At 39.6% G+C, this 17,812-nt stretch overlaps 2 pseudogenes; both read right to left on the bottom strand.

Moving 5' to 3' along the window:
- LOC127424343 (aminopeptidase O-like) overlaps nt 1-13,738 on the bottom strand; it is a 96,925-nt pseudogene extending 83,187 nt beyond the window's left edge.
- A 1,384-nt stretch (nt 13,739-15,122) lies between these two features.
- LOC127424348 (aminopeptidase O-like) lies at nt 15,123-17,687 on the bottom strand (annotated as a pseudogene).
- Between the last annotated feature and the right edge of the window lie 125 nt (nt 17,688-17,812).

Raw genomic sequence — 17,812 nt, 5'->3', positions numbered from 1 at the left:
CTACGAGTATGTGAAAATTCCTTTCAGTCTTTCTCTTGCACCTTGGGTATTTACCAGATGTGTGGAATTGGCTCTGAAACTGCAAAGGAATGTGGGAATCAGAGTGTCGGATTATCTAGACAATCTGCTTGTTTGCGCGCCATCTCAGTGGCAAGTGGGGAGAGATACGAACACATTAGTGAAACATTTGGAGAGCTTGGGATTCAGAATAAAATAAGCAAAGAGCTGTCTAATTCTCTCGCAAGAGATAATTTATCTGGGGCTCAGGCATTCAGCTTCTTGTGTTCCTTTCGGAGGAACGTATAGAGGCGTTTTGCACCTGCATCTCCCTTTTTCAAAGGGGGAGATCAGTTTATCTCAGGACATGTCTCCGGCTGTTAGGATTGATGGCCTCAACAGTGGCCATGATTCCACTGGGCTTGTTGTGAATGAGGGAATTTCAGAACTGGACAGTGCCACTGCGCTCAGGCCGTCAGCGCCGTCTCAGTCGCAGAGTGATTGTCTTGTCAAAATGCATGAACGCTCTCCATCATTGTAGAGCCACGTCTTTTCTCAGGACAGGGTGCCCACTAGGTCCGATTTTAATGAGAAAAGTGGTGACGACAGACGCTTCTCTCACAGGCTGGGGCGCTGAGTTCGAGGGCAGAACATTGAGAGGTGTTTGGAGTCCCGCACTGAAGGAAAAGCACATACATTTTCTGTTGCTGACAGTGTATCTAGCTCTCAGACATTTTGTGTTTTTTCTCAGGAATCACCACGTGTTGATCAGGACAGACAGAATAGCCTTTATAATTTGGAAAGGGGGAGTTCGCTTGCACCAGCTGCACAGCTTGGCAGAGAAACTGATTGTATGGAGCAATGCAAACCTGATGTCATTGCGACAAACACAGGTTCACTCTGTTCTTGAGGTGGGAATGCAGCATACTGTACAATAAGCACACACATATATACAGTAGCCTATATAGTAACAGATCCAAATTCTTATGTTTCTGATTTAATTTGTTGTATAACAAAGAAAATGATTCAGTTAAATTGTTAGGTTCTGTGTTTTCTCTACTTGTGGTGTCTGCTTCAACCAGCATATCTGCAATTCGTGAGTTGTCTATATCCCTTAGTGAGATACCAAATGAGTGTTAGAAATAGAACTTTAGGTTACTTGCATAAGCCCGGTTCTCTGATAACATGAAGTGAGGTATCTCACATCATGGCCCTCCTTGCAGATCGCACGGAGTAGAGAGATACGGAGAATGAAGCAGCAACAGGTAGCTGTGGTTTATATTACAGAGGTGGGACTCCTTAAAAGATGCAGCGATTGGTCTGTCAGTCTTGGCAGACATTGTGTCATTGGTGTTTCCACAATTGGTCACGCCTGAAGTGTTCCCTTAATGAGATACCTCACTTCATATTATCAGAGAACCGGGGTTACGCAAGTAACCTAATGTTTTCTCAACTTTCTCATTTTACATTCAATCGTCACTCTATTTTAAACATAGAGTTCCTTCGCTTTCCCAACAAAGCGGAGGAACCATCAGTGTTTCTTAGTTACCCATTTTGTCAGGTTTGCTGCATAAAAGTGTTGTCTCAGGCAGGAAACACTTTAAACCTGAAGGACCATCTCCGCAAGCATCTTCCCATGGAACTAACGAAGGTGAATGTAAGTGAAAATACAGTATAAAGGATAATAATTATAAATTATAAACCCCCTTTCATAAAAAACACCAACTAAAATACAGTTTAACGTGATTTGTAATGACCCATTAGGTTTGTAGGTAGACTAACTGCATTTGCTGCATTTGCTGCAAAAAGCACAAACATAATGTTTGTGCTTTTTGTCACAAGCACAGATTCAGCAAATGGATTTAAGTGCTTATAAGCATTACAATGGCCGACTGTTTGTTTATGCATTTATTTGCTTAAGTGCAGCACAACAGTAAGTCTAAAATGTGTTTAATACTACTAATGTTTTATTGGTAAAGTACTAAATGGGGTTTACAAAGTGCTTTTAGCATATGAACAGTGATACTATAGCAGAAAATAGCAGAACTGAAACAAAAAACACCAATAAATAAACCGCAAATGAATAATCATTTATTTTTCAGTAGGCACTGTTTAGAATCAAACTACATAACAAAAGCAACCAATTACTCAATAAAAGAAACAACTGTTAAGCTGGGCACTTGTGGACAGTAATCAATAGAAATTATAATTTTTTGGTAATTCAATTTCATTCATCTTAAAATAATAATTAAAAAATGATCTTACATTGAAATTAGAAATAGTAGGTTGACTTTTCTTTACCTTAAATCTCTATGTGCTAAACGAAATTCAAGACACTGCCCCCAGCGGCCAAAGCGGTGTTGTTGGGCATTTGCGCACATTTGGAGAAGGGTATAGCTACTGACAGAGTTCCAAAAAGGGGTGGGAGCTCCAAACTGCCAACAAAGACATAGGGAGCCCCTTACCTAACCCTTTCCCTAACCATTACCATCTGTGGAGGTATTGCCCCCCTTCAGATTTGGCACAACTCCCTTTTGGAGTAACCTCACCCCTTTTGGGGGAAACCACACCCTATTTTGGAGACTCCACCCCCACTTGGAGATCTCCGGCCTACAGCTATATCTACTTGCACCTGTGAGAGCTCCATTTTCAGGGTGAACTGTCCATGGAGGGGCACCAAAAGCAAATTGTAAAGCAAGTTTTTTTTCAGATGTATAGGATGCAATACAATGAAGAGGAATGCATATTTTATCAAATGAACCCCCAAAGCCCAAACTCCAAACCTAACCATCTGTGGAGTAAAAATTTAATGTTAGTGGGGGAAATGCAACCTCTGAATCGCACTTGTCACTGATTATGAGAATGCGATTACTTCCTGGTTTCAATATGGGATGCAAACCCAAGTCTCCCACGCTGCTGATGCAGCGCACTTCCGGTCGTACCACAATGAATGTGGCTGAATCCTAGGGTACTGGAGCTTCTCGTGTGATCATGTTGGTATGGCATGCAATTAAATTGCAGTAGGGCACTAAGTAGGGAAGTATGTCTCCAGCATGTCTTTTTTAGTCTAAATTTAGCTATAACTAAATATAGCGTTATATAGCTATAACGATATGTGGGGAAAAAAAAGAATTTCACTATATATGTGCAAATGTATAATGTGTGATAAATAAATAAAATTATTAATTATTATAATTATATTAAACTGCTAATAATATTAGCAATGCACCTTGATTCTGTAATACTGTGGTATTTTTTGTGATGGTTATCATACAGTGAAAATCTCATTCTGTTGCATAATAATAGGGAGGTAGGTTTTGTTGATTTAAAACTCGATGGAGTGTTAACCTGCAAAACCTGATCAGCGAGGAAGAAAATTTTACTTGGACAGTTCACCTCGCAACTACTGTGATAAGGAATCCCTTAATATCATTTTCTAAAAATGTGCCACGGTCACACAATTTTCATGAGACCAGACTCCTTTAACTAGACTAACAAATATTACACTTACACAACAAACAATAAAAAAGTTTCTTTCATTATGTTTTATTTCACCTATGGGACCAACCGACCCAGGATGGTCACTGGTGCCCCCTTAAAACAATAGGTGCATGACGCCTCTGTTCATAGGTCTCCCCAAAATTAAGGAAATTAGTGTAGAAATTTCTGCAAGTGGGAAAAAAATAAATGTTGCCACGTCACTTATGAAGCCAAAATAATGTCTAAATTACAAACATATCCACCAAGATCACTAACCACTGTGTCAACCTCCTGTTTGAAAATAATCTAGTAACATTTTCTGCTTATGAACGGCTTGCAAATCTCTGTCAGGACTTTATCCTGACTCCACAGGAAAGACAGTTTGTTCAAATCTAGCAATAACAACCTTTCATCGTCAGGTACACACTTCTTAAGAATCATTGTGCTTAGATTTGTTGTATTTGTGTCTGGTCAGAGGTCTGGGGAGGAAGGGCGGCTTTCTTGGTTCAGAGAATCAAATTAAATGCAATGGCAGCCGCTATTACAGTAACATAGAATGATTCAGTATACACATAGCAGGGACATCTGCCCAGTCTTTGAATGGGCTCATCCATTCTGGATTTTTGTATGGTAGATCCTCCTCCAGGGATACTTGGGTAATGACTTCTTGCTTCAATCTTTGCTCCAGTTTATCAGCCTGTACTGACACTCCCACTGCCTTAAATCAGCTCCTGGGCCAAATTAACTCTGTCTGCGCAATACATGTTTGATTCATTAAGACGCAGGTTCTGTCACACAAAGCAATATCAATTTGTTTTCCAATATGGCTCTCCATTTCCAATAGAGAATATGAGTCTGGTCTGAAACACAATGATTGGAACCATCCACACAAGGTCTCAAAATGCAGACAGTCTTTTGGAATCAGCTGGAATTGTCCCGTCAACAAAGATATGGTGGTTAAATAGGGAAATGACTCAGGCCAGACCTCCAGAAAGGGGTAAACCATGAGGCTGATAAAGAAAGGAAGCAAGGGCCCCTGATAACAAGGCAAGAATGTAATAATAATAACAGCTTGCTCTCCAAATCATACACTGCTTATTTACATTTAAAGCAAGCTTTTAAAAAGAAGAGAGGAAAAAGAATTGGGGTATGGTTAGTCTTTGTTCCCACTGCTTAAATAATTAGATTTGGTTTTCAAATCTAATCTTTAGAACTATCCACACTGTAATGTTTCATGTAATGAAAGGTGATCTGTTTGTTCAGACAGAGTAGTCAATATTCAGTGTATTTACTGTACTTGCTCTATTAATGATGTAAGTGTCAGCATGAAGCTAAGACACTAATACATATATAACAACTGTGAGTTGCTTGTCAGTGTGGAAAGACAGGAGGAAAAACGGGACATTTTGCCTCTGCTCATGTCTATTCCATCTCACCACTGTGATAAATTTACAAAGAGCATAAGAGAACATGCGTGACAGAGGCATTTTACGCATTCATGTCCAAAACCAACCTGGTCTCATAGAAACATGTTACTTGTAACGTTGGCTGGCAACAAGGTAAACGAAGAGACGATGAAGTGCAGTTTATTTACAAAAGTGATATCCAAGAACCCTAACTTTAAACGTGGACAAAACATAAACATGAACTTGACTTGACTTAATTAAACTAGACATGACATGACATGACATGGCTTGGCTTGGCTTGGCTTGGCTTGGCTTGGCTATGAAACAAAACGTAAACATGATTTGACTATAGAACCAACATTACACCAACAATACTCGACAATGGACAATGGCAAACATGAGGGTTAAATACTAGGACTTGGGAGAACACATGACCATGATAACCAATGAACACTTAGGACTCTAAACAAGATAACAAGACTGCTAACAACCTAATGAAACAATGAACCAATGGGGAAAAGACACAAGAACATGAGAAACACAGGAACAAGGAAACAGGAACAAACATGGCATGGAACTAATTTAAAGTAAATGACATGAACAAAAACACATACAATCCTGACATATCCCCCCCCCCCAACCAGGGGTGGCTCCCGATGCCCCAAAATAAAAACACAAAGTTCAAGAGAGAGCTGGGGGTGGGGGTGGGGGGTGCAGGACATGGAAACATGGTGAAACAAGGTGTGGGGCGTGGTCTGGTGAAAACATGGTGTGGAGCATGAGACCAGGGCGGAGCCCATGGGGGGTGGAGCTATGAGAAGATCGAGGGGCGGAGCCATGGAAGGCGGAGCCGTGAGAGGCTCGAGGGGCGAAACCATGGAGAACTGGATACCCGGAGAGTAGCCGAAGACTCGAAGGGCCAGGGTGGAGCCAGAGGCAGGGAGGACCAAGGCGGCATCAGAGGTTCAGAGGAGCAAGACGGAGTTGGGGGATCGGAAGACTGAGGCTGAGCCGGTGGGGCTGAGGACCAAGGCAGAGCCATAGGGATGGAGGTCCCCAGTGGAGCTGAAGGACTGGAGAGATGAGGCGTAGCCAGAGGATCGGAGAGCCAAGGCGGAGCCAGGTGATGACAAAAAAAGAAGAAACAACAACAAAAAAACTTCTTAACTTCTTTAAAATGTGAGCAGACTGTTCAGCCTGAGACACATTCCAAAAAACCTGATTTTAATTGGGCTTTAAACCACATATGAATGTTGTCTGAATCTGTCACCCCCCACCCCCCCCCCCCACCCCCACCCCCCGCTGTTTAAAAAATAAACAAATGAACAAATTTGAGTCAGATATGCCCAAAAATCTTATTTTTGCTGCCTTTCAATAAAAAGTGAAAAACCATGGCATGTAGAAAAACTTGTCTTTGTGGATACTGAACTGCCTTCTAAACATGCTTCCCTGATCTCCAGGTGCAGGCATGCTCTGAATTCTTTCATTCGCTTGGGCTTTTGTGTGCACACAGCATGAGGAGGGACAGAAAACCCTCTCTGTGGACTCTGGGAGAAAAACATCTCATCCTTGACAATTTGATTAACAGCTGTCTTTCGTGCCAAAGTCCCCCTAGTCTGAAAGACGGTCTCTGTCACACACTTCTTAGGTTACTCAGTAATCAGAGTGGAGTGAAAACAAGAAAGTAAAGAGAGCGAGAAAGAGGGAGAGAAAAGAAAGAACAAGAGAAAGGGCTATTTAAGTGGTGTTATCTCAGTCTCCCTCGCTCCCTGGCTAGTGCAGCACATTCCGAAAGCTTCACATCCGTCACCCACATTACACCCTACACCCATGGGACTCCACTTTCCTTTCCCCATATGGTCATATTAAAACTGGAGGACGAGCACGTAAGCAAACAAATGGCCTCTAAGTCTGATGTAACCCAGATATTATGCATCACCCAACAGACAATGAGTCAAGGTATTACCGTAACTACCAAACCCACCCAACAATACCTTACAAACTTGTGCCGAAGTATCCATTTACAAGCCTTTTCTGTAAAGCTGACAGAAGCGATGTTGAAAAATGGTGCTAATACATTGTTTGGGACATTCATGTGTGGTTCAATCAAATTAACAAATCACACCTTCTCTCTTGGTATGATAAACCATATAATATTTGAATAGGCCCAAACCAATTTCAACAACCAAAGGCAGCCTTATTATAATGAGGGCATTTCACACGGCAGCAAAATCTTATGTAAAGCAGACTATTAAATGTGTGGCTATAATTTTAATGTTTTTGCATTTTCATTACCTTTGATCCAATGCTTGTGTTATTAAGAACTCAAAAGAAAATTCATGATGCTGTACTACTCTGGTGAGTCAGAATACTGTATATTCAGGATGATTAATTTATCATTAAACATGTACAATCCTAAATCTGCTGTATGTGGGTGGTGCGTATTTTAAGGGAGAATTTTTTTTTATTGTTAATCTTTAAAGAGTTTGCATACTGTAATCATCACTGCAATAAATACCAAAAACATTCGGTCCTACTCTGCTTAAACGAGAAGTATCACCAAACTGAATTGCAAAAGACAAAAACAAAAGACTTACGTTTTCATATTTCCCAAACCCTCCCCACATCTGCCATAGAGCTGTTCAGGTTGTATTCAACAAACCTAGAATAGAATTCGCTATGGGTTCCCTTGGGATTTTCCTATGGGGTCTTATAATGGGAGTTTTGGATTTAAAAGTAAAATAAGGTCTGTGGTAAACATTACATGACGATGCATGGGACATTAATTACACATAGTCATGTCTCTAACATGAAGCCATATTGAATTGCATACTTTTTCAAAAAACACACGGTGGCTTTAAAATTCACGTTTGAGACATGACTGTGTATGATTTATGTTGTAGAACAAAACATCCAAATATCGTCAAGTAATGTTTACCACATACCTTATTCTACTCATAAATCCAAAACTCCCATTATAAAACCGCATAGGAAAATCCAGAGGGAGCACATGGCGAATTAGCCTTCCGGGTTCGCCTACAAATTGACGTCACGGCTGAACAGCTCTACTGATCGCAGAAACAGATAGTCCCACCCCTCAATTAACCATATTGGTTGAGTCAATGTTGCAGTGTCGGGCTGGTTGGGATACTCAAACGAAGAGTGTAATGTTTTACTTCCAAAACACAAACAAAACAGTGATGGCTAAACATTACATTATAAGTGGAGATGAAAACAAATGAGTTTTGGGGCACTTTGCTGTATATCAATCATGGGACAAAAGTGTGAAGAGTGAAGACGAAAGAACAGTTTGCAAATATGCAAAACTTTTGAGATTGAAGTAAGAACATCACTAAGAGCAGACATTACCATCAAAACCAGCATTGCTTTGAGGCTTTACATTAAATCATAGATATTTACTCTCACAAGAATTGTTTTGGGTTAATACAAGTTCTAGTGACTGTCATGTTTATGTGTGATTTTGTCCATGTTTTGATTTTCTTGTCTTTTATTTTGTAGTTTAGTTCATGCTTCCTGTTCCTGTTTCTTGTCGTGTGTCTTGTCATGTGATTTCCTGGTCCCCCCATGTTTCACGTGTTTTGTTCTTATTGGTTCCTTGGTTTAAGTCTTGTCTTGTTATTGGTTCATGTTTTATTTGTCTTGTTATCTTGTTATCAGTTCTGTTCTGTCATTGGTTCTTACGATATTAGTTCAGTTTGTTATTGGTTGTCTTGTAATCTTGTTACCCCATATATGTATATTTAAACCTTAATGTTTTCCTTTGTCCTTGGTCAGGTATTGTTTGTGTAATGTTTAAGTCAAGTTGAGGCTAGATAAGTTCGGTCGTAGTTTGTGTTCTGGTTTATATTTTGTTTTGTTTTCACTTTGAATTAATGTTTTTTTTTTATGTGTTGCTCTTTCTAAAATAAAACTGCACTTGGGTTCTCCCATCTTCATCATCGTCTCCTGCCTGTCCTGCTCAACATTACATTGACAGTATTTGTGGCATAACAACCCTCTACAGACAAGGTGGAGAAATAATCGCCACTGGCCAGTAAATTTGTTTTTACTTGCCAGACTTTTGACGATGTATTGGCGTAATGCAATCTGGAATATTAGGTAAACCAAGATGGGGGCATCTTCACACAGTTTTCATATATATTCCCAGAGCCAATTTGTCATTCTTCCATATTTGCAGTGTTTGCTGAAGTTAAAATATTTCATAATGTACAACTGACCCTTTAAATATTTACTTATCACATTTATTACACTTACTACATCCTACATTTTGTTTATATGCATTTGTATGATTTACATTGATATGTATAGGCCATTTCATTATTCATAGGTTTAAGGGAGTGACGTCGTTTTCCCTTGAACACTTCCTACTAGTTGTCGTGACTTAAACACTATTAACGCTGCTAACGTTTAACATGATCATCATAAAATGACATTATTAAAATGTGGACTATGTTGATGGATGCTCCCTGGATGCCTGGAACTAACAGAATTGAAGTATTTAGATTTTTTACTTCTTGATCACCAATTGACTTTAAACAAAAGAAAGGCTATTAAAAGAAACATGAAATAAAAATGGAATGCCTGGATCTTGTCTTTGGACACAAAATACACAGAACGAGTCAAAAAGGAAGCTTTTACTTGGATAATGTGTTTTGACTTGTGTCTATTTATTGTACTAAACTCAGCAAAAAAAAAGAAACGTCCCTTTTTCAGGACACTGTATTTTAAAGATAATTTTGTAAAAATCCAAATTACTTTACAGATCTTTATTGTAAAGTGTTTAAACAATGATTTCCATGCTTGTTCAATGAACCACAAACAATTAATGAACATACACCTGTGGAACGGTTGTTAAGACACTAACAGCTTACAGACGAAAGGCAATTAAAAACTTAGGACACTAAAGAGACCTTTCTAGTGACTCTGGGAAAAAAAACAAAAGAAAGCTGCCCAGGGTCTCTGCTCATCTGTGTGAACGTGCCTGAGGCATGAGGACTGCAGATGTGGCCAGGGCAATAAATTGCAATGTCCGTACTGTGAGACGTCTAAGACAGCGCTACAGGGAGACAGAATGGACAGCTGATCATCCTCGCAGTGGCAGACCACGTGTAACAACACCTGCACAGGATCGGTACATCCAAATATCACACCTGCGGGACAGGTACAGGATGGCAACAACAACTGCCTGAGTTACACCAGGAATGCACAATCTCCCTCAATCAGTGCACAGACTGTCCGCAATAGGCTGAGAGAGGCTGGACTGAGGGCTTGTAGGCCTTTTGTAAGGCAGGTCCTTACCAGACATCACCGGCAACAACGTCGCTTATGGGCACAAACCCACCTTCGCTGGACCAGACAGGACTGGCAAAAAGTGCTCTTCACTGACGAGTCACGGTTTTGTCTCACCAGGGGTGATGGTCGGACTCTTGTTTATCGTCGAAGGAATGAGCGTTACATCGAGGCGTTACACCGAGGCCTGTACTCTGGAGCGGGATCAATTTGGAGGTGGAGGGTCCGTCATGGTCTGGGGCGGTGTGTCACAGCATCATCGGACTGAGCTTGTTGTCATTGCAGGCAATCTCAATGCTATGCGTTACAGGGAAGACATCCTCCTTCCTCATGTGGTGACATGACCCTCCAGCATGACAATGCCACTAGCCATACTGCTCGTTCTGTGCGTTATTTTCTGCAAGACAGGAATGCCAGTGTTCTGCCATGGCCAGCGAAGAGCCCAGATTTCAATCCCACTGAGCACCTCTGGGACCTGTTGGATCGGAGGGTGAGGGCTAGGGCCATTCCCCCCAGAAATGTCTGGGAACTTGCAAGTGCCATGGTGGAAGAGTGGGGTAACATCTCACAGCAAGAACTGGCAAATCTGGTGCAGTCCATGAGGAGATGCACTGCAGTACTTAATGCAGCTGGTGGCGACACCAGATACTGACTGTTACTTTTGACATACTTATGGCATATCACAGCTTAACTAAAGCGATGGCGATTGCGCAATCACGACATCTCAGGACCCACTGCAGCCAAATAAGGTAAATTTCCTTCAGAGTGCACACTCTCGAAACACAACTTGCAGTTAAAGACAAGGCTGAATCCAGCTTCTTAATCGCCAGCTTTTTATTCAGTAAAAAAGATCAATATGCTTAAATTCTTGATCATTACACCACTCAATCACTGGCGAGTGAAATCTGAACATTTACTAGCCAGTGGCTAGTAACAGACATATTTTAGTCACTTAGCTTGAAATTTGGTTGCATATGCGAGTGCTTTACACGCAATGTAGAGGGCTGCATAATGTTGATTATCACAAATTATTTCGACTCATCCCTCTTTTTCTAAAGAAAAAGATCAAGTGGAGTAAGGCACATATAAAGAAAGTAAACTGGTCCAGTATGCAAAACATTAAATACACACTGTTTTTTCATAAACATGATAAAGTCTTGTGAATAGATGTAAAATTGTTGTACAATAACCTCTGGTTGACATTGAGCATGCTTAATTAAGGGGTGAATATCCCCCATCACTACCTCCTGTACAGCTAACGCAAGCACCTTAGGGAAATGAACACAAATGTCTTCTTTATTCATTCTGTGCATTTGCTGACTACCTTTTCAGGTAGTGAAATATGAACAGTAACTGGCCCCCAGGCTGAAGGTCTCAAACTCTCCAGGCAGAATTTAAACACATGCTCTTTTCTTCAGCTCCAACAGATAAATTCAACCTGAAAAGCATTTTCCCCTCTCAAAATCACTCCAAGGTCATAATCCAGATGAAGCCCATAATTCATTCATAGTAGGTGACAGTTCTGTGACAGCTCATTTTGACCCAAACTGTGAAGGGTAAGTGGGATTTTTACAGCATGCAAGCATTCTGCATATTTTTTTCTCTACACATCATTCAGGCTCCCGGGTGCCGGTCCAGACTGCTTCAGAATTCAGATGAAACAGGCTATATAAGGTCAGCTACCAGTCTCAGCAGCAGAGTAATTGCCAAGTAATAGGCAGTGATGAGCTATTTATATAGTGTAATGTTAAAAAACACATGAAATGCACTTCGAGTGGGTTGGTGATTGCTCAGAGTGAGAACGTCTGCAATAAAATCACTGTAAAAAATATTTCCTTAGTTAGTATTTGTCTTGTATTCCAGTAAAATCCTTAAACATCCTTAAAACAAGATACATTTACTTGAGAAGCAAAATTACATATTAAGTCTTGTTAAAAAAAATGAATTACATTTATTTTTCACACCACATTGGCAAGTAGTTTTTCTCATTTTAAACATAACCCTCACTAAATTTAGTTAGATTTCTCTAAAAAATTAGACTTAATTAAAATGAAAATTATATCATCATTTACTTGAGATTTTCCCTGTAAAATAACTTTTTGGGTTGTTTCTCACCAAAACCTATCGAATAGCTTCAGAAGACCTGGAATATGATGCACAAGTCGCATGGACTGCTATGGAGTCACTATCAACAGCCATTGTATTGAAATCAGCGAACGGGACATCCTTTACAGTTCCTCCTTTAGTGTTCCACAAAATAAAGTCATACGGGTTTGGAACGACGAGAGTGTGAGTAAATGATGACATAATTACCATTTTTGGGAAATATTCCTTTAATATCGTATGACTTTTAGCTTCTTAAGTAAATGTATGATGTTGTAAGGATGTTTTGATATTTTAACTGGAAAACAAGACAAATATACAGAGTTTTTGTGCAGAGATTAGTAAGAGTATGCATACATGTTTAAAGTTGCGCAGGATAAATCTGAACTATGCCAGATTCCCTTTAACATACCTCTCTACAATTTTAACAAATATTTGAATCACTCCCAAAAAGCAGTGGTGGTATGCTTTACATTCCATTTATCAACAAGACAGTGATGACTTCATCCATGCTTTAACAGCTGTAACAACACAGCTTTGCTTTCTAAATAAAAGACTTCAGAGTAGATAAAGCCATTACCCACCTAATGTCACTTAACACTTTACATCACCGACATATCGTGGGAAAACACAATAAGTCCCTATTGGTTTTCTCTGAGTTGCAGAAGTTTTCAGTCTCCCCGAAAGCAGGCAATGCCCATATTTGCACATCTGGCACAAGAAGTATTCCAACTATGTCCTGCTGTGGCGTAGAGGTGTTAAGGGACAGAAATTGACCGCCTTCAAAGTTGAGGAGAGTGCTTTGCCCTTCCTGTGCGTTTCCAGCGAATACTGGTGCATGACGTGCTGAAGATTTGAAGATATGAGCATCTCTGTTTACGTCGCCACCATGGTCTAGACTTCCTACAAGATCAGTCAGCAATACACAGGATGGAATGAGAATGACATTCCTTACAGAAATATTTCCTCAAGCTTCCTTCAGTCTGTCATCAGATTCCAGGATTTCACGAATCACATTCAGTTCAACTGGAATTGAGCCAAGAATACACAAATGTACCCATGGAATTGCTGTGTTTGTGCACTGGGACACCAGTCTTGTGGGTATTTGGGAGGAAAGCAAAGCACACAGTATCAGGCCTGCCCTTTTTTGACTTCATAATCTTTACTTCCTGTCCAACCTCACTCCCTCCAGAGAACAACAACCACCACCATCGTCATGTCCAAAGGCCTCAGCTGCAAAAGAACAAGCGTGATATAAAAGAAGATATTGGCCCGACCCCAAGGATTTGGGCCCACATACTTCCCAATTTTCAGATTAAACAGCTCATGTCTCTGAAGTGGTTCCAGGAGCAAATGGCTTTTGTTGCTGGGAGTAATCCACACATCCTTTCCAACATCCTGGGGGATCTGCAACTCAAAGTGCCCCAACTTTGTTAATCACTCCTTTTGCTCTGATTTGGCTCAAATGAGCTTGGAGCCTGGAGGACTATAGCATTCCCTAGAAAAGGGGCGGATGGCTGTCTACTGTTGTGACCCACACAGGGCAAAGGAGAGGGAATATAAGTATCTGTTTCTCCCGCACAGACATATTTCACAGTCATCCACTGGCGGTTTTTGTAGGGAGGCTAATAAAACCAAGCTGTAATAAACGCTGAGGCCGATAAAATAAGTAAAAAAACGATATGGTACTATGTCTGACACTAGCTAAAGCAGAAAGGGAGTAACTAATTCAGATGAAGAAAAACAGGAGTGACCACTGTTATGATGCGTGCCGAGTGCTAATTAGAATGTGACATTTTCTCTTGATGAATGGCTGGAAGCTGCCTGGGGCACTGTGCAATGACCTCATATCTTGTGGACAGGGTTGGGGAGTAACGGAATACATGTAACGTGATTACGTAGTTAAAATACAAAATATAAGTACCTGTATTCCACTACAGTTACAATTTAAATCATTGGTATTTAGAATACAGTTACATTCAAATAAGTATTTTGATTACTGAAGAGATTACTTTGCATTTTATTGTCAATTGTTTCATTTAATATTTAGTCCTTTCAAATGGAAAACATTTATACATATAAATGATGCGATCTAAAGTGCATTTGAACAGCGGTGAAACACTTTCTTATGATGTGTTACATTCATACGAGCAGACAGAGAAGTAAGTTTGAAGTAAGTTTGGAGCAGAAGAAATAGAAATAAACTTTGTGTAAATTGTCAGCTTTACGCTAAGCTAAAATGCTATTTCTAGCCATTTTACATGCACGTTACCAGACATTATCATAATTTTTTTATCAAGAAAATTCACGTTGGATCATAATTTCTTTTTTCTAGTAAGACCTTTGATATTAGGGCAAAAATCGTATTCTTGATAATAATTTTTTATCTAAAAATCCTTAAAACAAGATCAATTAGATTAATCTTGTTTTAGAAACAACACTGCATAAGATATTTAGGTTTTTCAGAGAATGTATTTTTAACGTGTATTTTGTCTTACTGTACTGGCAGAGTTTTTATAGTCAAAACAAGTGAAAAAATCTACCAGTGCTGAAGAAGTAATCCAAAGTATTTAGAATATGTTACTGACCTTGTGTAATTTAACGGAATACGTTACAAATTACATTTTACAGCATGTTCTGTAATCTGTAGTGGAATACATTTCAAAAGTAACCTTCCCAACCCTGCTTGTGAATACTTATGCTTGGACAGGGGTGTGGTGGGAAATATAGGAACACCTATGGAAGAGTGAGTTTACTAAAATGGTAGCCAAATGACTCTCATTACTGATGTTTGCATAAATCTAAAGGGGTTGCTTTACTGAAAATCACAAATTACCTTATATTCCATAGAAATCACAACAATACCTGATATTCCAAAAATCCTAATTGTTGATTATTTTCCCTTGGTGTTGTAATTGTGATTCATTTCGATTAATACAATTTTCATTAAAATACTTATTTTGGGTGGATCAACAGCATGCCATTTATTTTATGTAGGCTACAAATCCAAAACAAGCAGATAACTCTTTCTGAATTACTTTACAGCTGTTTTATCAGTAAATGAAGACTGTGCCTAAATTGTCAACTTCACATTGGCCTTCTCTGAAGAATGAAAAACAAATCTGTTATTCAAATTTTGAATAAATTATACACAGAAGCATGCAATAGATTGTCTGTAATTAGTTACAATGCTCAACCACTGCAAAAACGCACATTAAACAGAAAATCAGATTTTCAGACAAGATGCAGGATCAAACAGTTCATTCAAAAGTTTCCAAAGCAGCAACCTTTCAAAAATGTAAAGGAAAATGAATTTCAGTGTATTCATCAAGCAGCCATTTAAGCAGGTCTCACCACTTAAAGTTACACACACCTCTAAACAAACACTGTGGTTGCCCAAAAAGAGCATTAAAATCAGTCAATTGGTAAACGCTGTGGCATCCTCAAGGGCAATGCCCACAGGCCAAAGGGAATCAATAGGATCAGCTGCCAAGCAGAAGCTTAATATCCAAAGAGTCCTTCTCTTCTAAAACCCCTACAAGACAGGTTGTGTTGTAGTTTACCGCTGCTGATGAAATTCTGATAAACAACATACAGTATACAGTTGTGCTCAAAAGTTTGCATATCCTGGCAGAAATTGTTAAATTTTGGCATTGATTTTGAAAATATGACTGATCATGCAAAAAAACTGTCTTTTATATAAGGATAGTGATCATATAAAGCCATTTATTATCACATAGTTGTTTGGCTCCTTTTAAATCATAATGATAACAGAAATCACCCAAATGGCCCTGATCAAAAGTTTACATACCCTTGAATGTTTGGCCTTGTTACAGACAGAATGTACATTTTAGTTTGAACTGTCCCTTTAAGTGAGTGGGAAATCGTACAGGGGAGTTTCGACATTGGCTTCCTTAGTTTTTTCCACCTCAAAGTTGGGAACCTTAACTCCAACCTCTAGCCATTGTGCTACTGCTATGGTAAAAGTAGAGACTGGCATTGGCATTGTAACATAATAATCCCACTGTAGAAACCTGCAGAACAGAGTAAAAAAGAAATCAGCATTGTCAATAGTGAGATTAGTGGATTAAATTACTGTTATGTGATTTTGAACTCAACAACGGCTGATTAAGAGGTTTTAACTGTACCTGTCTCCACAGGCTTAAGAGAAGCTTGATTTTCACCACTCATTAGAACAGTGTAATTACATGGAGCTCTCACACATGCTTGCCATGTTGACATGGCAACAGGTGGTTCCTGGCATGGGAAGAGGGATCTGTTGTTGATAGGCGAGCCCATTGTATATACACAGCATCTAATGTTTAAAGATCATATGCAACAACATTAACATACCCTAGACAAGCTTATGGATGCATGTAAATATATAAACATGGTTGGTACCTGCCATCCTGGTCCTTTGTCCATCTCACAGAACCACCTGTGGGTTTAGTTTCATACCAGATTCTGAGAGCACATGGGAAAGCATGAGGGGAGCAAACTCCCTCTTTCTTTATCTGCAGACTCCACTGGTCCATTTTGAACTGTAGAGGCCATGCATTTAGGACAGTAGGGGAACGATTGCACTGGAGATACAGATCTTGCTGCTTTCGAGAAGGCTGAGGGAAAAGAGATCAGCCTCTGACCCAAACTAGACGATGCATGATCAGCATTTGCATACAACTGGTCTACATCAGGTTTCTTTAAATCAAGTAGTACAGTGGTTACATCCACCTCTTCCACTTTTGACACATCCATGTCACAACAATCCAGCACCAAGTTGAATTCATCACTCTCATAATTTCCTTCACTCAAATGTGATGGTCCCGATTTCTTTGGAGGTATCATCATATGTTTAGATGATGGTGACAACTGAGATCTGTCTTGTGCTTGTGTGTTTGATACAGATCCCTGTTCACCTTGTTTGCAAGAACCCTTATCAGGCTCCAGAAAAAGAACAATACTGCCACCAAAGACCTTTCTTTGGAAGTTAACAGTTAGGTCAAGCACCTAGTGTCTGACGAGCATATGGATGGTGTTAGCCCGCAGGGGCAGGTCATCTTTATTAGGGTCCATATCAGGTTGTGGGTTACATTCCATATCTGATGGTTTTCTATAGGCAGAAACGGGTCTTGAAACCAGACTGAAATATCATTAGGAGTAATGTAAACCGAGTGCCATTCATATAATAATCCTGGCTCTCACAAAATTCCCCTCATTATTCAGTCGGCATCTTTTCCTGAGGTATTTAACAGCCTGTAATTACAAACGTAAGGAGAACTTCACTTAAATGTATCTATGTAGGTTCAAAATATAATTTCAGCATTAAACTGCAATAAGATTACTTAGCCTAAAGGTGAAGTGTGTAATTTTTGAGCTGTAAGCATTACCAAATTAAAGGTGCACTCAGTAATTTTTTCCCCACTAAAAAAGTTTTACTCTTAAAGAAATGAATTGTAATTTTTAAACATATGTATAAAATCACGAGCACTCACATGAGATGAGGCCACATCACAAGC

The sequence above is a fragment of the Myxocyprinus asiaticus genome, chromosome 33, assembly GCF_019703515.2.
Source record: "Myxocyprinus asiaticus isolate MX2 ecotype Aquarium Trade chromosome 33, UBuf_Myxa_2, whole genome shotgun sequence".
In the NCBI taxonomy this organism is placed as follows: Eukaryota; Metazoa; Chordata; class Actinopteri; order Cypriniformes; family Catostomidae; genus Myxocyprinus; species Myxocyprinus asiaticus.
The sequence above is the reverse complement of the archived record's forward strand: the minus strand, read 5'-3'. Positions and strand labels throughout refer to the sequence as shown.